The sequence below is a fragment of the Neofelis nebulosa genome, chromosome 9, assembly GCF_028018385.1.
Source record: "Neofelis nebulosa isolate mNeoNeb1 chromosome 9, mNeoNeb1.pri, whole genome shotgun sequence".
NCBI classification, from domain to species: domain Eukaryota; kingdom Metazoa; phylum Chordata; class Mammalia; order Carnivora; family Felidae; genus Neofelis; species Neofelis nebulosa.
In genome coordinates, this window is record NC_080790.1 from 4,679,103 (window position 1) to 4,697,260 (window position 18,158).

Genomic DNA, 18,158 nt, shown 5'->3' on the forward strand with positions numbered 1-18,158 from the left:
TTCTCTCCCCACCCCCCTTCTCTGTCTCTCTCAAAATACACAAATAAACTGAAAAAGGAAAAGAAAGAATGGGTGATGTTGGGGTGCCCGGGTGTCTCAGTCAGTTGAGCATCGAACTTTGGGTCAGGTCATAATCTCACAGTTCATGGGTTCGAGTCCCATATCAGGCTCTGGGCTGGCAGCACAGAGCCTGCTTAGGATTCTCTCACTCTCTCTCTCTCCCCCTGCCCCAAAATAAATAAAACATTAAAAAAAATAAAAATGGATGACGTTGAGAAGGGCAAGAAGATTCCTTTCGGTAGCGTGCCCGGCACCATGCTGTCGAAAAGAGAGGCAAGGCAAGAACAAGACTGTTATCAAATCTCTGTGGTCTGTTTGGGTGAAAGAGAGGCCGGGCCCCTGGATTTTCTTACATGGCTGCCAACAAGAACAAAGGCCTCACCTGGGGGAGGGGAGACACTGATGGAGCATTTGGAGTATCCCAAGAAATGCATCCGCAGAACAAAACCATCTTTGTTGGCGTTAAGAAGACCGGGAGAAAGGCAGGCTTGATAGCTTATTCCAAAAGGCAACTAAGGAGCAACAGTCAGCCACTGCCTTATTTATTTACGAGCAAAAATGCCTCATGACCGTTTTTTACGTGTGCCGTATTTCAATGGCTCTCGTACACCGGAATTCAGATCACAAATGGCAGGTAGAATATTTCTCATGGACAGTGCTGATTTAAATCAGATTGGCTCATGGCTAAATGCATACGCCCAGCGTTTAGAACTTGACAGGAATTCTGGTTCCCAAGTGCCATCACTGATTTCCCCTTCTGAAGACACGATTGGAATCAATTAGCAATGTGAGCTTTTCACAGACATGGTGAATGCCATCTCTGAATGTGTAGGAGATTGCGTTTATATTTAGGTTTATCGAACGGGTCATATGAATATGTTTAAATACCGAAGAAATCTCTTCACTGTCTCATAGAACAGCAACACCCAGCTGTGTTTCAAGTCATGTTGCAAGAGCTGAAGATAAGCTACAAGGTCCACGGTATCTTTTTGGTCTCAACTATGTCAGTTTAATTAAAATCCCCTGCACTGCGCTTTCAACAATAGCCAAATTATGGAAAGAGCCTAAATGTCTACCAACTGACGAATGGATAAAGAAGATGTGGTTTATATATACAATGGAATACTACCTGGCAAGGAGAGAGAATAAAATCTGGCCATTTGCAGCAACGTGGATGGAATTGGAGGGTATTATGCTGAGTGAAATCAGTCAGAGAAGGACAGATATCATGTGTTTTCACTTATATGTGCATCTTGAGAAACTTAACAGAAGACCATGGGGGAAGGGGGGGGAATAGTTACAAACAGGGAGGGAGGGAGGCAAACCACAAGGGACCCTTAAATACAAAGAACAAACTGAAGGTGGGGGACTGGGTGGGGGAGAGGGGAAAATGGGTGATGGTCATTGAGGAGGGCACTTGTTGGGATGAGCATTGGGTGTTGTATGGAAGCCCATTTGACAATTAATTATATTCATAAAAAAATAATAAAGTAAAAAGTAAAAAGTAAGTTAAAAAAGTAAAATAAAATTCCCTGCACCTAAAATGTTGCCCTTTGCTTAATGAAAGGATTTTAGTGTGGTTTACATATGATATTAAATAAAGAGTATGTAACCCTTCTCGCATTTTATAGATGATCCAGAAGGTCAGATGCTTTCAAAGTTCAGTGTGACAAGATACTGTAGCCAACCTGGCTTGTGATTTCTTTAGTAAGCCAGACTCAAGTTACCATTCAGGGCTGTCTTCTCAACGGCTCTTCAAAACTACAACTGTAGAATTACCACGTATGTATGATTAGAGATGGAGAGATGGTGTTCTCGCCAACTCATTGGAAATAGAGGAGACGTAGCATCACCACAGATGTGTAAATTACGTGATAAGGCCTAAGATAATTGAAAACAAAATCACAGATAAAAAAAATAAACGGTCACGATTCTGCGAGAGACCGAAACAGTAAATCAGGTCTTGGTTTCATTTCACGGTGGCAAATCACCCTATTTTGCACGTGTTTTTCTTTTTTTAAAAAATATTTATTTACTTTTGAGAGAGCAAAAGCGGGGCAGGGGCAGAGAGAGGGGGACAGAGGATCCAAAGCCGCGTCTGTGCTGACAGGCTGTCCTCGCAAAGCCTGACGAGGGGCTCGAACTCATGAAGCGTGAGATCACGACCAGAGCCGGAGTCGGACGCTCAACTGACAGGGCCACCCAGGGGCCCCTTGTTTCTTTTTTAACAGAGGATGGCATTTTAATCCTCGTCATGAGAAAAAGAAGCAAGAGAAGGGGGAAAAGAGCACAAGGGAATGTTGCTATCAATCCCTTTTAGAGGTGTCCAAAAATCTCCATAATGTGCTTAGAACTAATGACTTGATATAATTAGCTTCATAAATACTGTAAACACAAAGACAAATTATCCTGTAGGCCAGAGTATTATTCCACACTCCTTCAGTAGCACATGTCTGACACCATCCAAACTCACTTGAACACAACGAGGAATTTGTTCACTCCTACATAGTGAGTGAGAACCATGGGGCTGACTTCACAGAGTCCAGAGACTCGAATGCTGACTCTGTCCAAATTCTGTCTGTCTCTCAGCTTTGGTTCCTTCACGGGGTGACATTATTTCATCTCAATGTCCACAGTCTTCCTCCGGGTGTCAGGGGACCGTGAGGTATGACCTCAGGAAGACACAGGTTTTCATCACCTCAGCCACAGGAGGCTGGAAGGGACTGTCTTTCTCCAGAGTCCACATACGAAAGTCATGGGATTGTCTCCTGGGGGCTATGCCACTCCTGCGCTAACCACCGGGGCCAGGAGAACAGAGCACAAGGAGGGGCCGGTCCCGGATGCCCATGGAAGGCAGGAGGGGCCGCTCCTCTAGGGAAGAAGGTATTGTTTCCAGGAAAAGACGGGAAGGGATGCTGGGCAGAGGAAGACACCAGATGTCCATGGCAGACAGCTAGCGAATATATTACCCTCTCAACAAATGCGTGTCCAATTAAGGGACAATTCCATTTTGTCACTTGGTACCAAATAAATTTTAATAGTGACAACTATCCCAGCTGAAGGACAGATACTCATCTCGAGCATTAATGTGAGAAGACAGTGTCCACTAGGGGCTGTTCATTGGTGGGGACAGAGGGACAGAGAGTTGAAAAGGAATCAACACTGGTATACTAGTCCTTTGTTTCCTTTTTACCCCAGACCCTCACTGTTATAATAGTTTAGATATTGTCCTTCAAAACTGATCACAGAATTTAAGACATTACACGAGCGGCCTCATGGGCAATTTTGTTAAACAGTTCACCTCGCCGTCCAAATGGCCACCACTGCATAAAGGGCACTAGAACATGAAAACAGTTCCAGACTTCCCACATTCTCACATTATTATCTGTTAAGAATACACACACAAGTAACCAGAGAGCAAAAGAAACTCTAGAGTCACAAATGTTATCTATCTGTTTTTATTTGTTCTGGAAGCTCAGATTCCAGCCAAGTAATCAAACCGCCCCGGGCCTGGCATTGACATGTAAATGAGTCCTTGATAGGACAGCCTGCTCTGTGCTGATCTACCTGTCAATGCCTCCCGCATTTTATGTGCCCAGAGAAATCAGCGCCTAGACGCAGTTCTTATCAGCCCTGAACACATGTTAAAAGTGTACTTCCTGAAACAGGTCTGCCCAAATCCAACTTAGCAATATAGGCTAATGTACTTTACAGGTTGATTCACATGCAAACTATATTTTGAAGCCATTTATCTTCTTTTAAAGGAAATCACTGCCTTCAAGACATCTTTGTGGTCGGGAGCCTCTGATTTCTGCGTGAAAAGCTCCAACCACATACCGGAAGCAGAATTGCCCAAGCCAACGTGCACACCTAGAGATGAAGCCTCTGCGCCACCTTCTCACCACCAGATGTTCAAGTACCCCTGCTTGTGTCCTTCTCAGAGGACTGATGCTTGAAGATCTGTGTCTTAAGGTTCATCTATTAGACTAGCGACGAAGGCCAACTTGGCTCCCTGAAGGATACAGGAAGGTCTGCCGAAGGGTTCCCCGGGGCTGAGGGGCAGACAACACAGCCCTAAACTCTCCATCAAAGGTCTTCAGGCACATGACCTTGGCCCACAGGGGATGCCTTTCCTTTCCTGTCTTAGTATCGTGATAATCTAAAGGCAGCTTCTCACTGACCCATGTGGTCTCAGAGGTCCTGCGATAAAGTTACAAAGCCGACTTTTCACTGGAGTTGGTTTTCAAAACATCTGTTAAAACTGGGCAGCCTACCAGAGAACCGATCCTAGTGAAACCATGTTGAAAACCTCCTTTGAGATAAATATTTACATAGCTGCGAGATTAGGAGATTTTGAATGTTTTTTATTTTTAATTTCATATCTCACATGATGCCGACGGCTCACTGGTTTCGTTTGGGGAAATCCAACATGGCACCCGGGTACTGACCCAGGTACTGACGGGGATGAACACAGAAAGGTAAGTTTCTGAGGCCCCTGAAATGCAGCCAGGGCTCCTGCCTTTCTTCTCTCACTGTATCTCATTGAACTTTTGACTGTATTCTTATAAAAGTCAAGCAAAGTGAAACAAAACAAAAGAAGATGTGCTATCGATTGAAACCATTGGAGGAGTTATAATATTTATAAGTAGGTCCGGGGTGGGCCGGGGATTTGTAGTCCCAACAAGTTGTCAGTGGCACTACTGGGCCCGGGCCCTCACTGGATCGCTGTATTAGATGCATATAATTCTAATACTGATACTAATTATAAATCATCAGGAGTTGCTTGGTGGTCTTCTATTTTTTTCCCCCTTTTTTGAATTAAGACGACAACTAGCTAAGGTTTTCTAAAGTTAGGAACTCTTTGAATTGATCAGAAGAATACCCTACCGTTAATGGATATTGTTTCTTTTTTTTTTTTTTTTAACGTTTATATATTTTGAGAGAGAGAGAGAATGAGGGAAGAGGAACTGAGAGAGAGGGAGAGAGAGAACCCCAAGCAGGCTCCGTGCTGTCAGCCCTGAGCCCAACGCAGGGCTCTGACTCACTAACCCTGAGATCAGGACCTGAGCCAGAATCAAGAGTCGGATGCTTAACCAACTGAGTCTTAACCCAGGCGCCCCTGGATATTGTTTCTAAAGAGCAGAGCAAGCAGGGTGGAATACGTACACTCGTGGAGAGTATGGCTCACCCCGGCCCCAAATCAACTCAGGCTGCAGAAAGGCAACAAGGCCCTCCGGGAACATTTCCTGCGTGCTTCCTCCCCAGTGCTGCTGCTCTGGGGAGCAACCAGGGGTTGGAGGGCTTCCCCAAAGCCCTCCCATGTGACAGAGGTGCACAGAAACACCTCCCTCTTCTTCCTTAGAAAGACGATGCAGAGGAGGGCACTGAAAAGCGCATGTGCGCTGGGCGTGGCTTTCCCAAGGTGGGCTGGAGTCACCTGTGTGCAGAGCTTCTCCTTGGCCAGGAGGGGGCGCTTGCTCCTCACACCCAAGTGAAGGTCAGTTCTCTGTCCCTGGGGGGGGGGGGGAACCGGTCGCTGGTCACTGCCCTGGTAGCTGCACTGACGTGTTTGTTATAGAGTCAGAAACAAGAACACAACATGCCAGCTGCTATGCGTTTTTGCACCCACGTTTAGAAGCACGTTTTCAGATGCCATTCACAGATTCTCTCTCCCTTCTCTGCAACTAAGGATCAAAGGTTAAAGGGCACGAGGCTGTTCCACATGTGGGGTGTGCTGTCTGGTTAGACCCACAGGCACAAGCTGTGAGGTTCTGGCCGTCGCGGGGGATTGGGGGGGTGGGGGGTGGGGGGGAGTGATCGCATTTACGTCTCAAGCCTGAAGCCGCGGAAACACCAGGCGAACCGTCTTCAAGGCGGTTTGAGACACGGGCCCTCAGGCGGTGCAGGCCCGGGAGAGGGGGGGCGGCGGGGAGGGCCCAGGAAGGCGACTGCGGCACCCACCTCGCGCGGGGAGGAGACGGCGGGGTGGGGGGGGGACTCCCGATCCAGGACCTCAGAACAACACCTCACACACCCTGTACGATCGTGACGGACCCAGGATCGCCGCGTCCGCTTCCCGCGCCGCCCAGTGCACACGGCACCACGGGCCCGGCCTGCGACTGCGACTGCTCCTGGCGCCCCGGGGCGAGTCCCAACCCACCCCCCCCCCCCCCCCCCACACGCTGCACTTGGCGTGCACGAACTTTACAGGTGCCTCTGAAGGTGCGGCGACTTCCTGTTTCCAGGGGAAATAGTTCGTTCCTTTCTCCAGGGGCTGCTGTTGTCTTTGTACACTACCCCCATGAACTTCGGGAAGAAGCACTTGTGTTTCTGTTAAGACACATACTTGTAATTACTCAAAGTAGCGGTTACTTCAATCTGGCTATCATCACTCATAGTCATATTTTTCAGCCTTTGCATTGAACAGCCACCCCCCCCCCCAAAATCCCAGCACCACCTCCAGGAAAAGGAAAAGGTTCCCAGCCCCGAAGAGACAGAGGGAATGGATCGTGCTAACAATTTGCAAACCTCAATTTTCCTTTCTTTTAAAAAGAGATAATATGGTAATAATCACACTAATAATGAAAATATCTTCCCCCGAGTTTGCAGCGAGGGATACAAGTCCCCTGCATATACAAGGCTTTAGCACAGCCCGCACCTTATAAAGGCTGGGTGAACGTTAACCACGGCCCGTATTATCATTGGGTCAGAATCCCAGCTCTGGTCTACCAGCCATTTAATCATTCAGTCCATTACCACCTCTTGTCCTATTTTCCCGCAAGCAAATGGCAGTCATGCTGAAATCTTTCTCGGAGCTCAGGGAAAGTCCGGCTGTTCGAGTCCACACCCCCCGCGGCTTCATATCCCATAAAGCCCGATGATTGGCGAATCGAGACGTAAAAGCCACATGGTAACTTGGAAGGCACACGGATAACACGGCCACACGGCAGCCATCGATCGCTCCGTGTTGGATCCCTGGGTCCTGGAGTCCTAGATCTTCACACAGAAAACAGTTCGGGATAAATGTGAATTTGTGTCTGTTCTCATCTCTTTCCAGAGAGTTGATAACCACTCCCAGAAAACCTCTTCTGAGCGGTGCATGGCTCCCCCTCTGCAGATACGCCATCTACCTAGATGAGTCTTCCTGGAGCAGGAAATGCAGGAAGGGGCAGACATGACTCAGAGTTCCAATTAAAAAAAGGAAATTTGCATTAGGCGAGCTAACTGCCTGCTTCAATTAGGAACAGGAGCCCTCTCCGCCTTCCTTCCTAAGGAGCAAGGAACATCAGGGGCGTGGGTTTGGACTTCTGCAGGGGTGTGTGTGTGTGTGTGTGTGTGTGTGTGTGTGTGATGGTCCTTAAGGGGGCGGGCGGGGGGAGGGGGCTCAGAGATATGGCAACATACAAAGGTTTGGGACCTGTCCACCAAGAAGATCGATGTCTCCCTTCCACCGGGCTCTCTGTGCCTCTTTAACTCTTCCTCGTCTGTTCTCTCTGAGACCCTGGCCGCCCTCACAGCTGTGACCTCTCTAAACTGTCAGCCTCAGATTAACTGATACTTCATCAATTTCGCCTGAACTACATTTGCAACCCAGTCTCAGGAGGACAGCCGAGCGCATCAAACACCATGCATTAGCCTCCCGGAGCCAGATTTTCTTCAAAACGATGGGGCATTTTCCAATATTCTTGCGGGGGCCTGAGCAACAAGCAGGGGGGTGGGGGTGGGGGCGGCGGATTTTGCCCGCAGGGGGAAGAGCAAGAGCCTCTGATTATTCCTTGTAAATTTTTCATGAGGACATCTGCCCACGCTCCCCTCCCCGAGAGCTGCCCTCTCTCTCTGCGCTCAGGCCTCCTGATGAGGCTTGAGAAACAAGAATGATTAGGCTCCGTCCCCATTAGCCAGGAAGTGGCTGCTGGAAGCTGTGGGATTTCAGGCTGGGAGAGGGGCTGGGTCTGCTGGGGAAGGTCTTTGAAACAAAAGACCAGCCGGAGGTGGATGGCTTTTAGGTGAGTCTACAGATGGAGGCCACCCAGGGGGAGGTGGCCCAGGCAGCACAGATGGCCTGGCCCGGAGGGGGCTGCTGGCCCTGCAGACTGCCCCCCCCCCATCCAGGCGTGGGGAAACCGGGTGCCTGGCCCCACACCCCACACACCCCAGCCCGCCCTCCAGCCCCGCGTGGGGCGCACAGCCAAGTCAAAGCCAGGAGGTTTCAAGTGCAGGGATGGGGGGAGGGAAGGGCTTCCTTTTTTAAATCGTAAAATCGAACCATTCCTTTGGAAATACTAGCAGCTTACAAGCTTTAAAATCTTATCTCTTTCCATCCAGTTCAAATCGAGAGCAGGCTCCTTCTCATTAATGCATCAAATCCTGCCAATGTCCTTTTCGGGCTCCCTTTGAAGTGACATGTGCTTCAATTTATTTTTAATCTTCTAAGTGATGTCGTCAGGACTGCTGTCCCTGTGACATGAAGTTGCGTTCTTGGGGGGCCGTGGGGCCGTGGGGTGGCGGGACGCTGGCCGGGGCCACGCCACACCCGCGTGCTCTACCCGGACCCCGCAGTCGGAGAGCAGCCAACCTCCAGCGAGGCTGTGGGGGGGTCGGGGGGGGCGCCTCAAAGGAAGAATTCCACAGAGGAGGTAAATTCATCAAGAAATTCGCTGTGCACACCTTGGAAATGCCACCTTTTGTGCTCAGCTTGGCGGGTCCTTGGGGAGCCCTTGGCAGCCCTCCATGGAGCCACAGTGCCCCCCAGTGGTCGCGCCCGGTACTCCCTGTCTTCGCTCGCCGTCCCCGGACTGCACCGAAAACCAGCCCCTATGAGCCGCTTGCCCCGAAAATCACATCTTTAAATTGTTATCCACATGAAAGAAGGCCTGGTACTGATTCAAAGCCACCTTGATGGGGAAATCTGAGAATGCCCATAAAAGGCAGTGAGCACAGAACGGAGGAATGGTTTCTCTTGTTTTGTTTCGCTTTCTTTCCCCCCCCTCCCCACCACCCCCCCCCCAAATAGCTATACTGGTGATGACATATTCCAGGGGAAAATTAAATTAAATGCATTTACTGAATTGCTTAATTAGTTTGTGGATATATACCACAATCCAATTCCAAAGATCTACACAAGTGAAACTTCACTTGGGGCGGGGGGGGGGGGGGGGGGGGGGTGCGCTCTCTCCCCAACAGGGAAAAGTGGCAGAGATACCGCAGGACTCGGAGTCACAACCTCATAGGTTAAAATCGTGCCCTAACGTGGGCCGTGCGTGGTTGATGACTTTGGACTAGTCGCTTTACTGTGGGGGCTGCTGTGTTCCCACCTGTGGAATAAAATGCGTGGAGAACGTGGCTACAAATGATGACGTCGATGGCAATGAGAGTTACGACGACGAGTTTCCGGCTGAAGCTTGCCCATCTTCCTGACGCCATCCTTCACGCTCTGCCTCTCCCCGGACGTTGGCCCTTGTCCCCTTCACAGAGCTGGAAGCCCAACTTGGGTCCTGGCCTCTGCTCCCAAGACCTCTTCCCAGCATGCCTCACTAGTGTCCAGGCTCCTCAATCTTGCTCTGGGCGCCCCTGTTCTACCGTTGGGTCTCCTCGTGTGTTTTCCTTGTTTAGCATCCCCCTAGTTCCTTAGCCACACGGTGGATGCTTAAACATCCTTGTTGCTGAATAGGTTAGTTCTCAAATCAGAAATGCTTGAATCTTTTTTTTTTTTTTAATTTTCATTTATTTTGAGAAAGACAGAGAGAAAGAGCACGCGTGTAGGGGAGGGGCAGAGAGAGAGGAGGGAGAGAGAATCCCAAGCAGGCTTCTGCCTTCTCAGGCGTAGTGCCCGATATGGGGCTCGATCCCACAAACCATGAGATCATGACCATGAGATCATGCAGAAATCAAGATTCGGAGGCTCAACCGACTGAGCCACCCAAGTGCCCCCAGAAATGCCCGAATCTTGAGGCAGAAAGTACAAAGGCAAAATCTTTGTATCCGTACTTGAACTTCATCTCTGGCCTTATCTCTCCAAATCAATGTGAGTAATCCCAGTGTCTGTGACTTTTTTTTTCCCCCTCATCTATAGAGAAGAGATTGTGCTAGAAAGAAAATGTTATAGTGTCATTTTTTTCCAAGAAGTTTTCAACTAATCACTTACTGGAACCTTTAAAATTCTCCCTTAAGTGAGTTATTTCAGAAAAGGTTATTTAGTGAGCCCTGGAAATCAGTAGACTAAACCATGTGATATTGCTATTTTATGGCCTAAAAAATCATCAACTATGAGTAATTTCATAACATATAACCTAAAATATCTTTTCTCAGAGAATTCAGTCATACTAGTTGAATGTCTACTATGTCGGGCATCTTAGGACTGAAGTAATTGAGACAAAGGCATTGCTCGGTCTCTATGCTCTTGGATTATAGGGACTTCTGAGGATTGAAAACTGTAATCCAACAGTAAGTGATCACCATCCTACCATTGCGTCGTAAAGAATTCGCTGTAATGAATGATAACTTGTCCAGTAATAGCTACCATTTATTGAGAACCAGCGATCTGCCAGCTACCATTTATTGAGAACCACAAATTTAAATTAAATGTTTTTTGGTGTTTATTTCTGAGAGAGAGACAGAGACAGAGAGAGACAGAGAGCAAGCAGGGGAGGGGCAGAGAGAGAGGGAGACACAGAATCGCAAGCAGGCTCCAGGCTCCGACCTGTCAGCACGGAGCCCAAGGCAGGGCTCGAACTCACAGACCTCAAGATCGTGACCTGAGCCGAAGTCGGACGTTTAACCGACTGAGCCACCCAGGCGTCCCAACATGAATTTAATTTTAAAATGAACTGAGGGCACCTGGCTTCAGATTCTGTGTCTCCCTCTCCCTCTCTCTCTCTCTCTCTCTCTGCCCCTCCCCTGCTCGTGTCTGTCTCTGTCTCTCAAAAATAAATAAACGTTAAAAGAAATTTTACTGGATTTAGAATAAAAAGATCAAAACAATAGGGAAAGTCTTACTGACAAATGCTGGCGGTCAGAATCTGAGGTGGTGTAAATATGCTTTTCTCCTCCAGCTACCCACGAGAATGGTTCTGGGGGAAGCACACCTAGCAGTCACGGTCATTTTACAGGTGTCTGTGTGTCTGTGTATTCCAAAGTTGGGTTCATTAGTGGTGAGATCGTCGGATGTCCTCGAGCGTTTTTCCCTCTTCCTTGGCCTTGCGGTCTCTCAGTCGGTCTCAGCCTTTGTCAGAGTATTACAGCCGCACTCATTTCAGAACCGCATTGCCCAATTTCGTTTTCTCTGATCACGTACCCATTTGGTGAAACAATCTGAGCAAATAAAAAATGCCTGTGCATATCGATGTATTCATTCATTCTAGACACACAACTACTCGTATGCGTACATTATAGAATGGGGGCAAAAATTAACTCTTCGAAGGCTGAGATAAGAGAAATGAATAATTCTTAAAATTAATTTTAATGTATCAACAAAAATCTGTGCTGTCATAAGAAGTATGTTAGTAATTATATTTTAGTGAAAGAAATATGATGAAGTATTTGTTCTTTTTTTGTTTGGTGTGACGCTTTGTGGTACAATAAAGTTTCGGCTTATTTTTGATATTAAATCGTTGTCATAGTTGAAAAATAGATGTCACCAAAGCATAAGAGATCCAAACTGAAGCAAATCATTCGTTGCACTTCCTAACTTTGGGTACCGCGTCTCGATTCTTTTCAGCAATTATATGGAGATGTTTAAGTTCGACAACCCTTTCAAGTACTCGGCAACGTGATAAACAGCAAACACGTCTTTCCTACAAAACATTTTCGTATTTATTTTCCAAGTCTTTAAAAAGTATTGCAACATGGTTGAGGCTCCCTTCCTAAGAATAATGCTGTGAATGAACGATAGGTACCAGAACTCTCGTTTGGGCTGTTGTTGGTAATTAGGCAAAGCATCATTGGTTACCCTTACATATATTTTTGTTACAAAATATTGCTTTGTTAACCAAATAATTTGCTGTTCAGAATAGAGCTGTACCACATCTTTCTTTAGTAGATCGTAAAGAAGTTGTTCTTGGTGTGTTCCATTATTGAAACTGCGTCCAGCAAATATCATAAGGTTGAACGTGTCAGCAACATCTGTACTTTACCCAACGGTATAGCTGACCTCCAAGACTGAGTAATTTATTCACGAACTGGTGTCTTGCCAGTTTCCAAAATATCTGCATGCATCTTCCAAAAACGTTTGAAGACAGAGGGTACCGTTGTGTATATAGGCCACATTGTTTCCTCTGTGTTATTTCAGCCATTTTTACCAAGCAGAACGGAAAATATTTGATTAATTGGTGTAGCTTTTTGTCTTTTTGTCTTGTTTTGTTTTCTTTTACTAAGGAAATTCAAAAGAGGCTTCACAGCACTATCACTGAGTTTAGGGGAATTTTGCAAGGTACGTGATTACACAACATAAAACTTCTAGCCTTGCCAAAGGAGTTCTAAATGCCTGCCCCCATATTTGGATTTAGTTTTCAATGCCTCGCTAATTATGATAGATGCCTACTTGTATTCATTAAGACCCCGAGGCATTTACTCTCTGCACACAGAAGGTGAGGTTCACAGTTAACAAGAGTGGATGTAAATCTATATTTATAATGATTTTTCCTAATTTTGAAGTCGGTGTATGTTACTGTCAGATTTTGTCGGGCTGTTGCCATTTTCATCCAGTTGTGACGGGTGAAGAGCTCGCATCGAGAGCAGGACATCCAGCCGCTCTGTTTTTTCCTCTTTGCTGATCTGCGCTCGCAATATTAGTAACTAACCTCAATCCATGTTTTTTGCAGAAGTACTTTTAAGGTACTTACCCACTTTGGAGCTCTAGCAAAGTCAAACCAGGTGAAATAATCTACAAAGGCACTCGACCGGGGACAAGTAACCTGCAGTCACTCGTGGCACTGGAAACGTGCGAGGCCACGGACACTGCCACGGATCCTTGCCCTAGGGACCTCCCGCTCTTCCTCAGGAAGGCTGTCTGACGCCCGCTGCGGTGGGAGCACCAGGGATCCTGTGCACGTTGCAGTGGCCAGTTCTGCTCTGACGCTGGTTGTGACACACACATTTGTGTCAGCGTGGTTCATATATGACGGATCAATTTGAGAATTAAGTACATGCTGTGTCTGCAGATGGATGATTCCACTCGCAGAAACATGAGTTCAACAGAACAGACTGAACCCCGCCGGTCCAAGCCTGGGAACACACACACACACACACACACACACACACACCTCCCAGCTGCCACAGACCACCCGGCCTGTTATGAGCCGCACCCACCAGTCTGGTGTTAGACCTTGCCCTCGGACGCCACATCTGCCTCCTTCCTCAGCTCCCCTCCGTTCGCAGGCTGACCGTCCAGCCTCCAGTCCTCAGGCAAACCTTGGGCCTTTCTCGGTGTTAATTGAGCTACGACACTACCGTGTTTACTGTAGGACCAATGCAGTCTCAACCGTGTGTAAAAGCGCAGGGCTGCTTTTATGAGGTTCTCACGCTTGTTGATGTCACTGATAACGATTCCCGGTGCTGTGCCCCTCCCTCCACTTTCCCCCTCACCGACTAATCGTCCGATCTTGCATAGTTTGGCAAGTGTTAGGAGTCCTTGCAATCTGTTGTAGCAGAACTGACCTCACCTCTTTCCTGTCTCTTCCACCACTCGCAGCCAAAAGCCTCCCTAAATTACTCACACACCTAGACGGGACGAGGGGACCTAGAAAGCCCATGGGAGAGAGTGGCATCCAAGCTAAAAGCAGAGGCTGTGTAGGAAGAGGACCCCGGGCCAGGGGAACAGAAATCCCACTGATGTTGTATCTGGACTTTCTATTGTGAGAAATAAGCCCACCGACCCAATCACAGGAGGCTAGAGGAGACTCGGAGCACGGTGAAGCGAGGCTTTAATCCACGTTCTTTCAGAAGCAGGTGTCTGACAGGCACGCTCTGGGAGGTTACAGCAGACAATTTGTTTCCCAGCACGCAAGTCCCTCCCCTGGTTCCTCATTGGCTGAGTGTTGCAGAGGTAAGTCCCTCCCCTGGTTCCTCATTGGCTGAGTGCTGCAGAGGTAAGTCCCTCCCCTGGTTTCTCATTGGCTGAGTGCTGCAGAGGTTACAGCCTGACCCAGATGACACCTATGTGAAAAGTAGCCTGATTGGAACAAATGTCCACTCCCTGAGGTGATGCAGAGACATTCAGTCCCTCCTTTGTCCTTTGGCGCATGCTCATTGCAAAGCCCGCCAAACGGGGAAGGGGAAGAAGAACCAGGAAGTGAAGGGCCTGAGGGTTTGGGACTCCACTGCGGGTGGGCGCAGGGGTTCCTACATATTTCCAACAGGTTGTAAACCTACTGTTAACTAGACAGCACAGCTTTTATTTGGCATTTCTGAAAATGAATCATCTCCCTTACTTCTCACCCTGCGCATAATCTCAGGTAACTCCTCACGATGATCCTGAGGATGCGCTAGATGTTACTATCCTCATTTCGGACCCAGGAAGGGGGGGGGGGGTGGAGGGGCCTGAGGTATCAAGCACCGCCTGAAGTCCAGCAGAAGGACAGCATCGCCCACTGCCTGCCCCACACGCTCGGCTGGCGTGGCTCCCGCCCGAGCGTCCCGGTCCTGATCCTGACCCACCCCTGCCCTCGCTCCCCAGAGAGACAGGCATTGAAAGACCACGGAGCCGTCCCCTCCTCTAGGGGGAGAGACGAGATGGCCAGACGAAGACATCCGAGCCACTGGGTCCACCCAGCCCGGTGTCCTCGTGCTGTGGCCGACGGTGGCTCTGAGGAGCACGTTTGCCCCAGAGGTCACGAAAGGGGCAGCTGCAGGCAGCGTTGCTTCGTGTTCTCGACGGCAGCTCCCGGGACCAGCCGTTTCTGCTGCAAACGCCCGGTGGCCGCGGTCGAGGGCGGCTTCCCTCAGAATCCCGGAGGGAGCGGGCGCCACGGGAGGCCACGACGCCTGGAAACAGCTGCTCCAGGACCCGGCCCCGCCGGGGACCCTCCCCGCACCCGCTCTTCCCCTCTGTGGAAACAGATGTCTGTGTTTGGCTGCCGGCCAGGCTGGCGTCATCTTCCCACACGACAGCAGGCACTGGCTGTGTAGCTGGAGGAAGTCACTTCGACTTTCTTAGTTTCGGTTTCCTCTTACATAAACCAGAATAAACGCCTCTCCATATTGCTGCGAAACTTACTTGGGTCTAAGATACGGCGCAAGGGCACGGCCAGAAGAGGCACTCAATCCTTATTAGCTCCCTTCTTGTGTCGTGTGTGTGGTATGGGGTGTGTGTGATGCCACGTGCGCGTCGGTGGCGTGGCATGTGTGTGCCTTGGCACGTGGGTGGTGTGGCGTGGGGGGGGGGGGGTGGCAGGTGTGCGAAAAGGATGTGTGTAGAGGGTGTCCTCAGAGGTGAGAACCCCGGCTGCCCGAAAAGGGCCAACAGAAGGAAGGACGCAGGCCCGAGACGACACGTCACGTGCCGGAAGTGGCCACTGCGTTGGCAGCACGGAGGGCAGTGAAGGGACAGCCAGGCGGAGCGAGCGGGAGGCTCGGCGTCCCCACTGCCGGCGGCCCTGGGGGGCGGAGGCAGGTTCCGGGCAACCTGAGCCCCCTGCACCCAAGGTCAGTTACCAGAAAGTTCCCGCAAAGCTGGCCTGTGTCCTCACACATGTCCCGAGGCCTTGACCCGCTTAGTTCCCTGCGGGACCCCTCGGTCCGGCCGCCTCGCACCGTGGCCTTAAGAAGCCCGAGCGGGCGAGGAAACCGCCCGTCTCCCGGCCTGGGCGTGCGCGCACACGTACGCATGCACACGCACGCGCATACGCATGCACACGCACGCACACTGCACTTCCGGCACAGAGTCCCGGCCCCGAGCTCCCCTCTGGGGACAGCCTTGCTTTCCTGCTACCTCTGTCTTATACGCGTCCCTTGCGAAGTCCGTCTGTGCCCCGCGCACGAGGAACCTGACCTGAGTCCTGCCCGACAGCAGCTCAGCGGGGACCACCGTCCTAACTCCCTGGCCGGGGTCGTGTCGAAGATCAGCCTGCGGAAGGAAAGTCCAGGCACACAGTTGGTGCACACGACACTCCCGCGGAAGCCTGGGCTCACTGCCCGCAGGGCGGATCCGACAAGAGCCCACCGGTAGCCCCCTGCCTCTCTCCCTTCCGTGTGCTTCGGCCCCGCAGCCGAGCTCACCGGTGCGGGGTCGCTCCCAGAGCCTCCCTCAGAGACACGCGTCAGCACCGCGTCTGGGACTGGAGGCAGGGAAGGTTCCCGAAGCGGTGGCTTCAGGGACTGCGGGTGGCTGGCATTTCGGGATGCTCTGGGGAGGGGGAAGTCCGGTTCGTTCTGGGTTCTCTGGGCCTTTTCCGACTTCCTCAAATCGGTGCCAAGTGAGTCGTCTGTTTCACCCACCCACGGGTACAGAGTGTCCCAGATTCCGGTGAAATCCCACGATGGCCCGCGGAACAGACTGTGTGCAGTGAAGGCCACTTCAGCGAGTCAGGCCCGGCCCAGACAAGGAGCCTGCGGGTTTTCCGCCTTGCCTCCTCCTTGTGCCTGGCTCTTGCACGCTTCTGGCATCTGCTCAGCTCTCAGTGTCTGACGTGCACTCTTCTCTGTGCGCGTTCCCTGGTGACCGGCAGGGGTGAATTGCCCCGACCTGACGGCAGCTATGTGCTAGCTAGTGGCCCAACGTCCATACTCTCTGTACCGGGCATTTGCACGTCCTGCTCAGAAACCACCTGAAATTAGCCTTGGCAGCCGCCGACCCAGCCAGGTGTTTCCCCATTGCCTCTCCAGAGAACTGTGGACAGGTCTGACCTTGCTGGTCTATGGCCTTCGGTGGTCACCTTTTAATGAAAGTTCAGCTTCCTATATGCACCGAATTTGGCACACCGCGTGAGGGCGTAGCTCATGTATTTCCATAAAACAAAAGATTTATGGTACTTTTTCGTCTGCCTATCGGAAGGAATCCCCCATGGGGTTAAGCATTTCACAAATATCATTCTGGAGCCGGGAGCTTTTTAGAATGAAAATCCCATTGTAAGTCACTCTAATGAAAAGATCACTTTTCCGGAGGCGCACGGGGATTTTACCGGGCACTTCACTTCTCCCGCTTTCCCGAACAGTACAGTCTCTGTCGCTAACCAGAGTCTTTGAACCTGCTGGAGACCGAGGACCACTGGACGAGGAGCTTGGATGCCCGGAGCCGGGGCCTACTGTGTGACCCGCTGGGGTTCCTGGGTCTCGGCACCACCCTGTGAAGGGACCGTCCTCACACTGAGTGGAAAGAAGTGGCCAGATAAAACAAGAGGGTGGGAGTGAGACATGATGCACCTGTTGAATGGACAGCCACATGAACAAGCAAAAGGAAGGTGATTTGCAAATTGTCCAGGATTTCACAAGCGTTAAGAAATCAGTATGTCCGGCGTAAGAGCCGATTGTCTGGTTTTGCATTTGGAGGAGATAGCAGACGCACTGTCGTTGTTCTTCAGCTATACAGAAAGAGAAGCTAGGGACAGAGACACAACGAGGAGGAGAAAGCACCGATGAGCCCCAGCGCGAAGGGGGGAGCACGGGGTGATGACGACGAAGACATCAGCTGTAATACCTGAACCCCGGGAAATGCAGAGACACAAGACGCCAGCTCATGGTGGTTCTCGGGCTTCAATTGGGCTGACCCTGCCCGGCAGAAAAGTTAATTCTGTGCGAGGCGCGGTGACAAGGAACAACGTGGGGGCCCCAGGCCGCCAGAGGGGCAGGAGCTAAGCGTGGTGGGCGGGAGGTGGCCTGTGCCACCTCAGCCTGCGTGGGGTCTCCGCAAGCCAGCACCGCCCAGCCCGTGTGGACATCCTGACCCAGAGGGTCCTTTCCTCCCCGGCGGCACACCGCCCCTTGTGAGAGCTGACGGGGCCACACACGGGGACCCTGCAACCGTGACCATGTCCAGACTGAGTTTCCAGAAGAAAAGTCAAGGACCTAGCAGGTCACACCACACTTTCTGGTGTGTCCCCTCGCTCTCTCTGACCCCACCCCACAAGCCCCTCACCTCCTTCTCCACAAAAGCCTGAAGACCTGAC

General features: G+C 50.5%; 1 pseudogene; it reads left to right on the forward strand.

The window, feature by feature from the left end:
- Positions 1 to 261: 261 nt before the first annotated feature.
- Positions 262 to 17,342, forward strand: LOC131486145 (cytochrome c-like; annotated as a pseudogene).
- Positions 17,343 to 18,158: the final 816 nt, after the last annotated feature.